The sequence below is a fragment of the Bombyx mandarina genome, chromosome 16 (genome assembly GCF_030267445.1).
Source record: "Bombyx mandarina strain Sakado chromosome 16, ASM3026744v2".
Taxonomy (NCBI): Eukaryota; Metazoa; Arthropoda; class Insecta; order Lepidoptera; family Bombycidae; genus Bombyx; species Bombyx mandarina.
Window position 1 is genome coordinate 13,186,006 of NC_143222.1, and position 13,323 is coordinate 13,199,328.

The following is a 13,323-nucleotide window of genomic DNA, read 5'->3' on the forward strand; positions in this document are numbered from 1 at the left end:
AAAAATGATAATCATTTAATTCAGACCATTATAAGTCCATATGTTGTTAGTAGAGTAATACTTATATATAACTATGTTAGTAAAATTAAAATTAAAATTAGCAAAAATATTAAAACAAAATTGTTTTTTAAACTTTATGTGAACAATAAAGTACTCACAAATTCTTTATTTGGCATGATTTGACATGAAAAGTTTAGTCTTAAGTATTTTTTTGTTAAGCGGAATACATCGATTGCTACCTGTCCTGGTGAAACTGGAAAGGCCTCCGGGCCACCAGTAATCCTTCAATCATGAAAAAAAACATCGATTGCTCAATCGATGTCGCCACTAGAACGCCACATCACCTAAGCACTCGTCTTTTTAACAAATATTTCTGAACGCAACTTAACCTCAAATGTCAACAATGTCAATGTCATTATTGTCACAATTAATACGTGAAGCAAAAACTTTGTATCCCTTTTAACGAAAATTGCGCAGACGGAGGAGTATGAAATTTTCCACACTTATAGAGAATATAGAGAAGAAGTGCACAATGCTAATATTTTTTAAAAATAATGCATAAAAGATACATTAAATCAATAAAGATAACATTTCACACACTACACACCATATATTTGACGCACACACGCATGCATACTATTTATTGTCAAACTTTTGTTCTTGACGTCTGTTGTCAAATTGAGAATAGATTAAATATTGTTTGGCTTTGTTAATATTTTTAATAGTGTAGTCTTGTCGAAATTTGTGATTATAAAAGTATAAAATACAATCATAATAGTGTACAAACTTACAATTCCAATTAATTATAGTCGAATTTCGACTACTGCGCGACCTCTAGTTGTCACAATTTCTCGTTTAATTTGTTCAATTGTAATAACATAATTGTACTTTATTTTAATACTATGTACTTTTTTTCCGCACTACAATAAAGGATGTACTTTATCTGCAAAAGAAAAAGGTGGCAACCCTACGCGTGACGCACAAATTATTTAGACAGATGTTATAATTCTAACATCAACGATACATTGTCACGAGTATTGAATAGATAGTTCAGAAATAACTCCCTTAATCACGTCGTGGAAGAGATTATCCGAGCACTTGGAAATCTGCCAGCTTTATTAATGACGTACAAAAAACTGAGAAATATGAGGGTTTTTTTTTTCTAAAAATATAGCACTGTTCGACCCTGCCAGGATTCGAACCTGGAATCTTCTGATCCGTAGTCAGACGCGTTATCCGTTGCGCCACAGGGCCACATTCATACTTAATGAAAATCTGAATATGTTATATAAAGTTGATATTATCTATATATATAAAAATGAATTGCTGTTCGTTAGCCTCGACTAAAACTTGAGAACGGCTGGACCTATTTGGCTAATTTGGGTCTTGAATTATTTGTGGAAGTCCAGAGAAGGTTTAAAAGGTAGATAAATATGAAAATGCTCGGAATTAAAGTAAAATAACAATTTTGTTTTTCCTTTGATGTGTCCCCCGTCGGACGGATTCCTTTTGTTTGTTTTAAGTTTATTTTATACAAAAGTTTAGGTATTTTATTTATCGATTGAGGCACTACGAAGTCTGCCGGGTCAACTAGTCTTTATATTATATTTCTTCAGTCGGTATCTAGGCTATTTATCTTTCCTAGAAATAATTTATATGGCATAACAACGTTTGCCGGGCCAGCTAATTGATATTTATTTGCTAGAATCGAATTCTCATTGACCTACTGAATTAGAGCAGAAAGACTCATCAATAACAGCTAATAATAATCCACAACAAAAAGGCATAATCAAAAGACTAATATTCTAAAACCGTTCGATATCTCCCAATCGACATTATTTCATGCAAATTAAATGTTACAGGTGAATAAAGTGAATTGTATTTTTTTTTCTTTCGTAACGAGCCGCAGCATTCCCTGATGAGACTAATATATCTCCCCAACTGATATTAAGTCATGTTTAAGACGTTCCGTCATTACCCTTAATAGTAATAGATATTTTATTTTGTCGCGCTTCGGGGGTGTTTATACAATATTCGAGGGCTCTATTCTTGGTGACGATCGAGATGTTTTTATTCTCTCAAGCGTTCCTTGGTTAATAAGGATCGTGATAATTCAAATCTAATTTGTTTATTGCCTTAACGTCAAAGTAAAAATCTAAATAATTACTTTAATATATTGTGTGCTATATTACATGTAACAAACAATAGTCTGTAATTAATCTGTCAATATTATATCAATTTATATTGTATGTATGCAGTATTAGAGTACCTATCACCTGTACAAATAATATAAGGAGATATTTATTATATACGAAGACAGGGCTATTCTAAATATGTAGTTTCAATCAGTAATGTTGTGCAGCAGTAATGCATTTCGGTTTGAAGGGTGGGGCAGCCGTTGTAACTATACTGAGACCTTAGAACTCATATGTCAAGGTGGATGGCGGTATTTACGCTGTAGATGTTTATGGGCTCCGGTAACCACATAATACCAGATGGGCCGTGAGCTTGTCCATACAACTAAACAATAAAAAATAGATAAAATTTAATGCTCATGACAGATACATAATTTATTTATTTAGACACACCACCACACCAGCAATATACACAAAACATTCAAGCTTAAAATTAACATGTATATAATTAAGTACTGGTATGTAAGCCAGTTACAGGCATGTACAGCAATCTCTTGTAACACACTATAACATGTTACAGCAATTTTACAAACAGATCGAGATCTAGCCAAAAAGTCACCATCAATGTCGAACTAACCCATAATACGAACCCTGATACATTTGCTGTTCGTTAATAGGTTTTTTTTCGTTCATAAAGCGAATGCTAACCTATTTATTTAAAGGTTGATATTAAAATTCTCAAGTTTATCCCCTGTCGGGGGGTCGTCGGGGGTTCGTCTTTGTAGGCATTTTTATGGCTGTGTCACGGCTTGTTTACCGGTCTTAATGGCGAAAAAAATACGTATTTTTTTCTATTAAAATCATGAACGCTTTTAGCGTCGCGTGCTTAATGAGCGAACGATACCGTAATGTGTATAATTCTCAAAGATTATTCTCATTTTGTTTTTGTTTGTGTCGATTCAAGTCGAAATTGAAATTTAATCCATTTACAGAATAATGAAAAAAGATGAAAACTTCATCGGGGTGCGCTAATCGTCAACGAGTATGGTTAGATCCGAGAATAAACAAGTGCACGGTCCATTTAATGTTAAGTGGTTACTCGAGCTCATAGAAATTATAAAGGGAAAGCTGACTACCTTGAGGCAGTAAGTGAAAGTCTCAATAGTGTGGAAATTCAGATTATATCTATGCCCAGAAATTTGTAGTTGTATTGTAGGCCTGAACAGATATGTACCACCATCCTATCTATATCTTTTTTTTATTGCTTAAATGGGTGGACGAGCTCACAGCCCACCTGGTGTTAAGTGATTCCTGGAGCCTATAGACATTTACAACGTAAATGCGTCACCCACTTTGAGATATAAGTTCTAAGGTCTCAGTATAGTTACAACGGCTGCCCCAACCTTCAAACCGAAACGCATTGCTGCTTTACGGCAGAAATAGGTGGGGTGGTGGTACCTACCCGTGCGGACTCACAAGAGGTCCACTGTGAGGTCCACGAGGTGAGCTCGTTCACCCATCTAAGCTATAAAAAAAACTACACATTATTCGACAATATATTTTATGAAATCCTTAAAACAACACATTCAAAACACTTCACGGGCACACCCTCCTTTGAATTGCCTATGATATAGGACCGAGGCCCCGCGATTATCGAGACGTATACGAATGAAATATCGGCTGCACTGATCCGACTTTGATCCAGTGATAAATATGGTGCGAATGTGACACTCCCCGGAGCACGTACGGAATATTTAAAAGGGAAATAAAGAAATGCTTTTATAAATGTGTACGTACAAAAAAAACGGCAAAGATTCTTCACGTGGCACGGAAAAGTATCGAAATACTTTCTTTTTTGCCTACATATTCACTGGTTTACTACAATCCAGGATTCTTCGATATTTTGGACACGCATCGCGACGGCCAGCAGAGTCTATCGAGAAACTTGTTGTTCAGGGTAGGGTCAATGGCAAGAGATCTCGTGGACGAATCCCCATGCGTTGGACTGATCAGGTGAAAGACCTTACTGAAACCCCACTTAACCGTGTGTGCGCCGGGCCTCGGTTCGCAAACTGTGGAAAACATCTGTCAAGGCTTTAATAAGCAAGAATTCCACATGACCACGACTGCTCTGCCAAGAGCAACCGATTGTGATGATGATTCACTGGTTATTACAGCTTTGCTTGGACGGATAGGTGAGCTCACGGGCTCAATCTGAGAGAATTTGCTAACACTAGCCCTAGCGAAAGCAGTGCTTCGTAGAATCTACCACCGGATCGGAATCGCGACCCACTGAGAAGATCCGGTAAGAAACAGGGCTGTATCTATGGGGGCGAAACACCACAAATTATATCAGAAATATAGTCAGATGGCATGGTTTCAAAAATATTTGGTATTTTAAAAATGTTTTAATTAGTGTATACTTTGAAAAACATGCTGTATAATAAATAAATAAATATAATAAATAATTTGTTTATTGTCCTAACGTCAAAGTAAAAATCTAAATAATACCTACCACTGGTATAAAGGGAATTAGTTATGTTTTGTTTTATCTTTGATGGATATGTTAAAACTGAATCTCTGTTAGATTGCTTCATGGTATATATTATATAATGTATTATTTTATTCACCTAAAAATAAAGTTTACTAGGCTAAAACTATGGTACAAATTGAGCTGGTCTATGAAGAGAAACAACATTTAAAGCTATTGTTTCATCAGTTTTTATGTTTTTTATATTTTGCAATTCAAAAATGTTTTTATATTTCTTGTGTTCTTCTTCTAATGTTCCAATATTTAAATTAACATTTATGTCACCTGTATAACATATTAACCTCTTTAAGTCATAAATCATATGACATAAAGAGGTTAATATGTACATATGTTATTTTTTTTTTCCTACCTAAGCTGAGAGCCTTGAGAGGCTATGTCAGCGTAACCCTAACTTTAGTAGGTGAGCTCACGGGGCTCAACCTGACGATGTTGCTAACACGAACCCTAGCAAGAGCCGTGCTTCGCAGAATCTACCACCGGATCGGAAACGCGACCCACTGAGAAGATCCGGCGAGAAACTCAGTGGGCTGTGTCTGAGAGTTAATTTACTCGTCGAGCCCTTCGTCGCAAGCGACGGGTTCGACGAGAACGGTGACCGGTGCTTGAAGTACCTAAAAGCACCGTTAGTGGATCGGGAGGATCCGAGATGACGTGTTTTGGGCGACGTCGACTGCTTTCCATTCTGTCCGCAGGATCGGGAATGTAGTTACCGGCGGCCACGATGAGAGGGTTCTCGTGTCGTGCCGCTTTATCGAAGTGGCGCATGGACGCCGACTGCAGATACTTACTGATGGACTCTAAGTCCAGGTCGTCATGGAGGTCGACGTTCCTGACGAACCACGGGGCTCCGACGGATATCCTGCAAAAACGGGATTGAATGACTTGGAATGATTTCAAGTGTATGCGGGCCGCGTGAGCGAACACTACACTTGCATAGGTCATGACGGGGCGTATGCAAGTTTTAATATGTTATGATTTATGTAGGTAATAATATAGACAATTCTTTTGGGCTGACAACACTGTTGATTAAGTAGTATAAGAGAACTTTTTGGCGGGAACGCGAGGAGTGAAGTTGTGTGATTTGTTTTATTTTGTCTATTTAGTGTTTCTTCAGGTTTAAATGTGTAATAATGGTGGTTTATTAACTGTTTAATATCTGTGAAAGTGCACAAATGTGGGAAAATGAAACAAAGCTGCTGGACGTTACTTCTCGGGTTCCTCCAAAAAGTCCACTGAAAAAATCTCAGTAAATGACCACCATTTTACTGCGATTATATTTCATCCCATATCATCTCATTTCATTAAATTTCATCCCAGTTGATTAATGTCTCAAATTAATCATCTTCATTTCATTTCACTCCATATTATCATTTTTCATAAAATTAAGAAAATAAAGTAAAATAAGACATGACTTAAAGGTCTTAGTTACCAGGTCATAAAATCTCTTAAAAAAAAAAAAAAAAAAAGTTGTATAAGATGCAAGAATTAAAACATTCACTTGATTAGTAGACAGTTTTTTTATGATATTTAGTGATGGTGCGACGCACGAAACTTTACTCTTTGTAAAATAATACATTTATTTCCATATTGACTCGATTAATATCAAGATGCAAGCCGACCCTACTGAACTGCTCTCAATGTAACGTGGTATATAATAACCGATTTATTTATTATTAGGTAGACGAGCAAAAAGGCTACCTGTAGTAGATTCGTTCGATAGAGAAATCGTCGTGGCCTAAAGGCTAAGACGTCTGGTGCATTCGTGTTGAGTGAAGCACCGGTGTTCGAATCCCAGGCGGGTACCGATTTTTCTAATGTAATACGTAGGTACTCAACAAGTGTTCACGATTGACTTCCACGGTGAAGGAATAACATCGTGTAATAAAAATCAAACCCGCAAAATTATAATTTGCGTAATTACTGGTGGTAGAATCTCTTGTGAGTTCGCATGGGTAGGTACCGCCGCCCTGCCTATTTCTGTCTTGAAGTAATAATGCGTTTCGGTTTCAATGATGGGGCAGCCGTTGTAACTATACTTGAGACCTTAGAACTTATATCTCAAGGTGAGTGGCATAACACCATGTGAGCTGTGAGCTCGTCCACCCAGCTAAGCAATAAAAAAAAAAGATTGGTCATCACTGACCGAGAAGGATATTAAGCGTCATTTGAAAGAGGATTTCTCTTAGCGCTCAGGAAACACCGATGAGGGGAGTTTACCGCGGTGTCTAATGTTCCTATAGTACACTTACGTATGCAATTCCGCCACCCCTACCAATACTATTGAGTGTCAATTCCAATTTCCCCACAAAACAACGTCAATGGTAATTCGTCACGGTTTCGATACTCCCATCTATGAGGATTGACGAGACGTGTGCGACGGTTGAGCGTTAGAACTGTCAGCGGTGGATTTGTGCTGAAAAATGGGGTGAGTTTAGCGAAACTGAGATGTAGAATCCATTCCCGGTACGTGACGGGTTCTGTATCGTCCTAGACTGCATGCACGGGCAATTAAGACGACTGCCCAAAAAAGGAGTGTAATGTTTTTAGTATGTTTTGTTAAACTTTAAAAAGCCTGAAAAGCTTTAGAGATGAGGATAATAATGGTTATATTTTATTGAATTATAAAGGCGAATCTACAGCTCCGGTTTTAAATTTGACTAAGTTGATTATATTGAGTTAATTAAAAGATAGATTTTCAAACAAAACAAGAACCTAAATCGGGGTTTTACTGTTGGTAGGACCTCTTGTGAGTCCGCACGGGTAGGTACCACCGCCCTGCCTATTTCTACCGTGAAGCAGTAATGCGTTTCGGTTTGAAGGGTGGGGCAGCCGTTGTAACTATACTAGAGACCTTAGAACTCATATCTCAAGGTGGGTGGCGCATTTACGTTGTAGATGCCTATGGGCTCCAACACTTAACACCAGGTGGGCTGTGAGCTCGTCCAACCATCTAAGCAATAAAAAAAAAGCTTAAACGAATTCGTATGTAGGTTTTGTCTTTGTTACTTCAGCGTCATGATTTTAAGTTTCAGTTTTATTATTAAATAAATCTAATTGTAATATATCATCATCATCACCATCAGCCACAGTCGACAACCACTGGACACAGGCCTCTCCCAACTCACACCACTGAGCCTGCGTCTCCTCATTTATATTATATTCATACTCCAAGTTTTTATATTTATAGTTCAAATTAAAAAAAAAACCCAACTAATTACCGAACTAAAAATTAATTTCAACTCTTTTTATCCGAATATTATATTATTATAATATATTTTATATGAAATTATTTAATCTAACCTCTTGAAGTCGATGTAAATTATTTAAAAAAAATCAGTTACATACCAACATACCAAACTAATAAAAACCGTGTTAAAATGATGACTTAGTAATGACTCATTAAATAACAAAATGTCGGAATAATAAACATACATCTATATATTTACAAGTATGTCGGTGCGTGTTAGTGAGTTGTGTGTTGATATTATGAAATGATGATGAAATAAAAAAAAGGGTGCGTGTGCTTATACGCGTGTACGCGCGTAAGAAGTTATACTTTATTTTTATTAAATTTATTTCTTTTTTCTTTATTAAAATTTTAATCAATTTGAAAAAAAATCGATTAAACAACATCCTCAAACACGCATATTGGACATCCCATTCAATTTTCTTGACATCGGTATAAATTCGGTAATTCTCGATACGGTTCGGAAAGTTCACCTGCGGCTATATTCAGACTCGCCAAGTTACATCGGTCGTATTGTAATGAGCTATTTAGTGGGCAACTTCATTCTGTTAATTTTGTGTCACGGTGCGCGCGCATCGTAAAATTTCACTCTCATAAATTTTTCATAAAGCGCCTAAAGAAGTATAACTTCAATTACCAGGCATAACAACAGTTTTTCATATGCTACTCCCTCACAGACCACACAACACATTGGAGAGTAAATTAATCAATTAACAAACGCGATAATAATCGCTAATCGCGTCCGCGTGTCTCAATTAGCGTCCGAATCGCAGCATCTATCACCGATGGCCTGTGTTAGCGGATTAATTAACAATTAGGGCGCGGACACGTCATCGCATTTGTACATCCGCGGTTACTCTCACAGCGAGTGGCGTGGAAATTGATTAAAAAAAAATTACTCCCTCCAAAAGTAAAATATATTTTTATGTATATTACGAACCTTCAGAATTAATTTCTATGTGCTATGCTGGGTCTTTGGTATAAAGCTCACGTCATTACGGATCCTCCTGATCCATTAACGGTGCTTTTAGGTATCACAAGCACCGGTCACCGTCCTCGTCGAACCCGTCGCCGCATCGCTTTCGACGAAGGGCTCGACGAGTGAATTGACCCATAGACACAGCCCACTGAGTTTTTCCAAAATCCGTATATGAGTCAAATATTTCCACGTAAAATCCATAGATATTCTATGGACAGAAGACCTTATGATCAATAGTGTAAATATGTATGACACTATAGCATTTATTTCCCACGAAAGGAGACGGAATTACAATTTTTATTTATTTATTTTTATCTTTTATTGCTTAGATGGCTGAATGAACTCATCCTGGTGTTAAGTGGTCACCAGAGCTCATAGACATCTACAACGTAAATGCCGCCATCCACCTTGAGATATGAGTTTGAAGGTCTCAGAATAGTTACAACAGCTGCCCCACCTTTCAAACCGAAATGCATTACTGCTTCACGGCATAAATAGGCGGGGTGGTAGTACCTACCCGTGCGGACTCACAAGAGGTCTTACCACCAGTACAGATTCTGGATATAAGGTTCTGCTGAAATAATCGTGTGAGAGGAGTACTGTTGTAGAAATTATGGAGGAAAAAGCAGATAATGTGACGGTAGTTCTCAAAAATAAGGGTACCATTGCATCCCGCTGTCACTGTGACCTAGACTTAAGTTTGACGCGCATGATGTGTAATGAAGTTTGCGGCCGAGCCTGTCACTGCAACGTGTTGACACGAGAGAGGGACGAGAACTAGCCAGTTTAGAACCATCTAGAATACTAACACTCATTTAAACACCATGCCCTCGGTACTGAAAAGTTTGTTGGGATGATGCTCGCTACAAAACGACCTTTATGATCATAGAATTATGGTTGATTTTTTAAATTGGAATTTGGATTTATTGCGTTTTGGTTGTTGTATTTTATTTTTAGGTATATTTAGGGGTTCGATGACAGGTTTATGTGATATTGGTCGGTTTAGGACATCGAAAAAAGGCCAATAGCCGTTTGTTTTTTCCATCTTTTGTAGCTTATTTTTGTAGCCTCTTTTCCTAAGTTATTAGTACAACACTCCAACTCCACAACAGTTAGCACTACTACTTTTTCTACTACTAATCCTTCTGAATCAAAGTGATAAATTTTCACAACGCTATTTCATATTTGGTGTCTTTGTGTACCATATTATATTTCCATATGTATTTATCGAAACTACAGCAGAAGTGGATCCTAGGAGGTGGCTCTGAATCTGAAACTAATGAGGTATGTTAAACAGCCATTGTTACTGCCGCAACGTCAATGAGACAATCTCTTTACCGTACTTGGGTTAGAGAAAGAATCATCTGTATCTTGTAACTAGTTAAAAACCGTCTGCCAAGAGTTATACTCGGGAATTGCTACCGTTATCACATTCACTGTAAACTCCTCTATAGTCAATATTTAGAAGCTGTTGAACAGGTATTAAAGGGCTGGTGGCTTTGTACCAATGGGGCTCTTTATAAAACTCGTCCTCCAGAATATGTTTGTCAACAAAGTCTAATAAGATAAATACTATTAGCTTTGGGATGTGCTGTAAGGGATTACTCGAAATTACCTACTCTTTAGTATTACAGGATTAGCTGCCGGTGCAAAATCCATACGCACCATCTGGCACCATTGGTCAACTATAGTGTGTTTTCTCGAATCATCCGGCACAGCTCTACGGTGTTTACTGAGCACCATGGCTTCTTAAATCCAGGCTAAAAAAGGGTCCACAGCCTTGGTAATGAATGAATGAATGAATGAATGATTTATTTTATTTCAGACAGCAACAAGTCCATATGTGTACATAGTATCATTGAAACATAACCTTAACATAATCATAACTTAAAATTAACAAAACCAATCAAATAAAAAAGATACATTTATTAAAAATAATTATCAGTTGAATACATATTTTCAAATATTCCATTCAACTGATACTTGCTTCGAACCAACCGTTATTATTATTATTTAGTCCGCAATTGAACCATGGTACAATGGTTCAAGTACCGACAGTCTTAGCGGTCTGTTAATGCCTTCAGGATGCTGTTAGGATGGACTGTACCCTTGACATTAATGTTGTCCGTTAGCGAAGATCACTACTCAGCGAGCAGGGGCATATAGCTAGTCAGGTCATAAGTATTGTCACACAATAAAAACTTTTCTTTTAGAATGCTGGCCACAAAAAAGTTTATTGAATCCGTTAGATTACAAGATATGGCAACACTTGGAGGAAAAGGCGTGCTCAAAGCCTCATCCCAATTTGGAGTCACTCAAGACATCCTTGATTAAGGCAGCCGCCGATATTGACATGGACCTCGTTCGTGCTGCGATAGACGACTGGCCGCGCAGATTGAAGGCCTGTATTCAAAATCACAGAGGTCATTTTGAATAAACTTTAGTGTCATAAGAATCTATGTTTTGTTAAGTTCATTTTGGTATATGAATGGTTACATAATGAATAAACTTGTTTCAATTATTTTACATTAAACATGTGAAAGAATTTATGACCTGATTAGGTATATATCTTTCATGATAATAAAAAAATACAGTTTTGTCTTGCAGATAAAAAGAAAAACGAAAAATCCATCTTCCCCTTCAGAGATCGTATCAAAAACATCTTTTACGTAACAAAGGCAATCGACATGTTTTTTTATCGTCCAATAACGATTCGCCACGCATCCGGAAGCGTTCACTCCGAATTGGTCTTCAATGTATTGCGATGTTCTTTTTTATTCGATACATATCTAATTGTATCAGGATAGAATGGATGCAAATTTCATTTCTAAATCATTTCCGTTTCTTCTAAAACGGCGCCAGGCCGATGCGAATTCTGGAAATGTTCGTTTTACAAAATTACCAAAATTATTGTATACTTTTACTGCAACATAGGCACTATGGAGTTGAGTATGTGTATTGGTAAGTGGTTATATCTATTATACGTAAATGATATCACCCACCTCGAGACATTAGTTCTTAGTTTTTTTAGTACAATGGCTGCCCCGCCCTTCAATTTTGAATGAAATACTGCTAGCCTTCTTAGCTGTTCTGGCTCACAAGATATTCTACTACCAGCGTGTTGTCATACAGGTGGGTATCACCACCCTCATTATTTTGGTATGTAGATTGAGACAGCTGTTATAAAATTCAAGAGTTTTTGCGTTTTGCGCAGAAAGTGATCATAAATAAACCTAGTTGTTAAATCTATCTCTATATATAAAAATGAATTGCTGTTCGTTAGTCTCGCTAAAACTCGAGAACGGCTGGAGAACGATTTGGCTAATTTTGCTCTATAATTAATTATTTGTGGAAGTCCAGAGAAGGTTTAAAAGGTAAATAAATATGAAAATGCTCGGAATTAAATAAAAATAACAATTTTGTTTTCCCTTTGATGTGTCCCCCGTCGGACGGATTCCTTTTGTTTGTTTTAAGTTTATTTTATACAAAAGTTTAGGTCTTTTATTTGTCGATTGAGACACTACGAAGTCTGCCGGGTTAGCTAGTACCAATATATAAATCTACAGTGTTTTTTACGGATGATCCGTTATAACTACTGAACCATGCATCCGATTGACTTGAAACTTGGTATCCATGTAGAAAATACATGTACTTAATGGATAGGCTAATATTTATATGAGTGTTGGACTCCCTACACCAGTTGCAGGGGCGTTAATAAGGAGAATCTTGGTGGGGGTGAGAAATAATAATGTTAATTTTAAATGCCCAGCGAAGCGAACGGGTACAGCTAGTAACTTATATAATCTAAACAGCGGTTTCCTTCCCGTCAAACTGAAACTATAAATATCGCCTCTTAATATGAAACCAAGCAAATTTCTCGAGCCATAAGGCAGGAGATCGTTTCTGAGAAATGGTTGTGGCAATAAAAATGGAATATCAATAACGTAAGCGCAAGCAGGAATATAAATTTTAATACATGCAACATTTAATAATAAGTTGCGAGGCGTACTTCTCTGGGGGAAAGCTGTCGTGTCGTAAATCGATTTTCAATATATTTTTTTCGGTAAAAAAATTGTTAGGGTAAATATGATTATACGATTTGGCTATTTATGCGGCGGTTAAGATTTAACATATTAAATTCTCTAATGTCTTTATTACAACTCATACAAAGGTTTAGAATAAAATCTTTGAGAAAGTTTTTTTTTATTATCCTTATAGGCAGGTGGGGAATACGGCCCACCTGATGGTGAGTAGTTACCGTAGCCCATGGACGCCACCGCGGAGACTGATGTCGTTGGTCGTCGACTATCGCCTCGACGACCCGTCGGTCGGGCGTCCTCGGGGTGGCGCCGCGTGTCTGGTTGTAGTGTTGACCGCGGGAACCCCCCTACTCTGAACGGGTTCTGACCCC

General features: G+C 37.3%; 1 non-coding gene across 1 annotated transcript; it reads right to left on the reverse strand.

The window, feature by feature from the left end:
- Positions 1 to 1,181: 1,181 nt before the first annotated feature.
- On the reverse strand, positions 1,182 to 1,254 carry TRNAR-ACG (transfer RNA arginine (anticodon ACG)). The gene has a single exon. It is a non-coding gene; the product is annotated as a tRNA-Arg (tRNA).
- Positions 1,255 to 13,323: the final 12,069 nt, after the last annotated feature.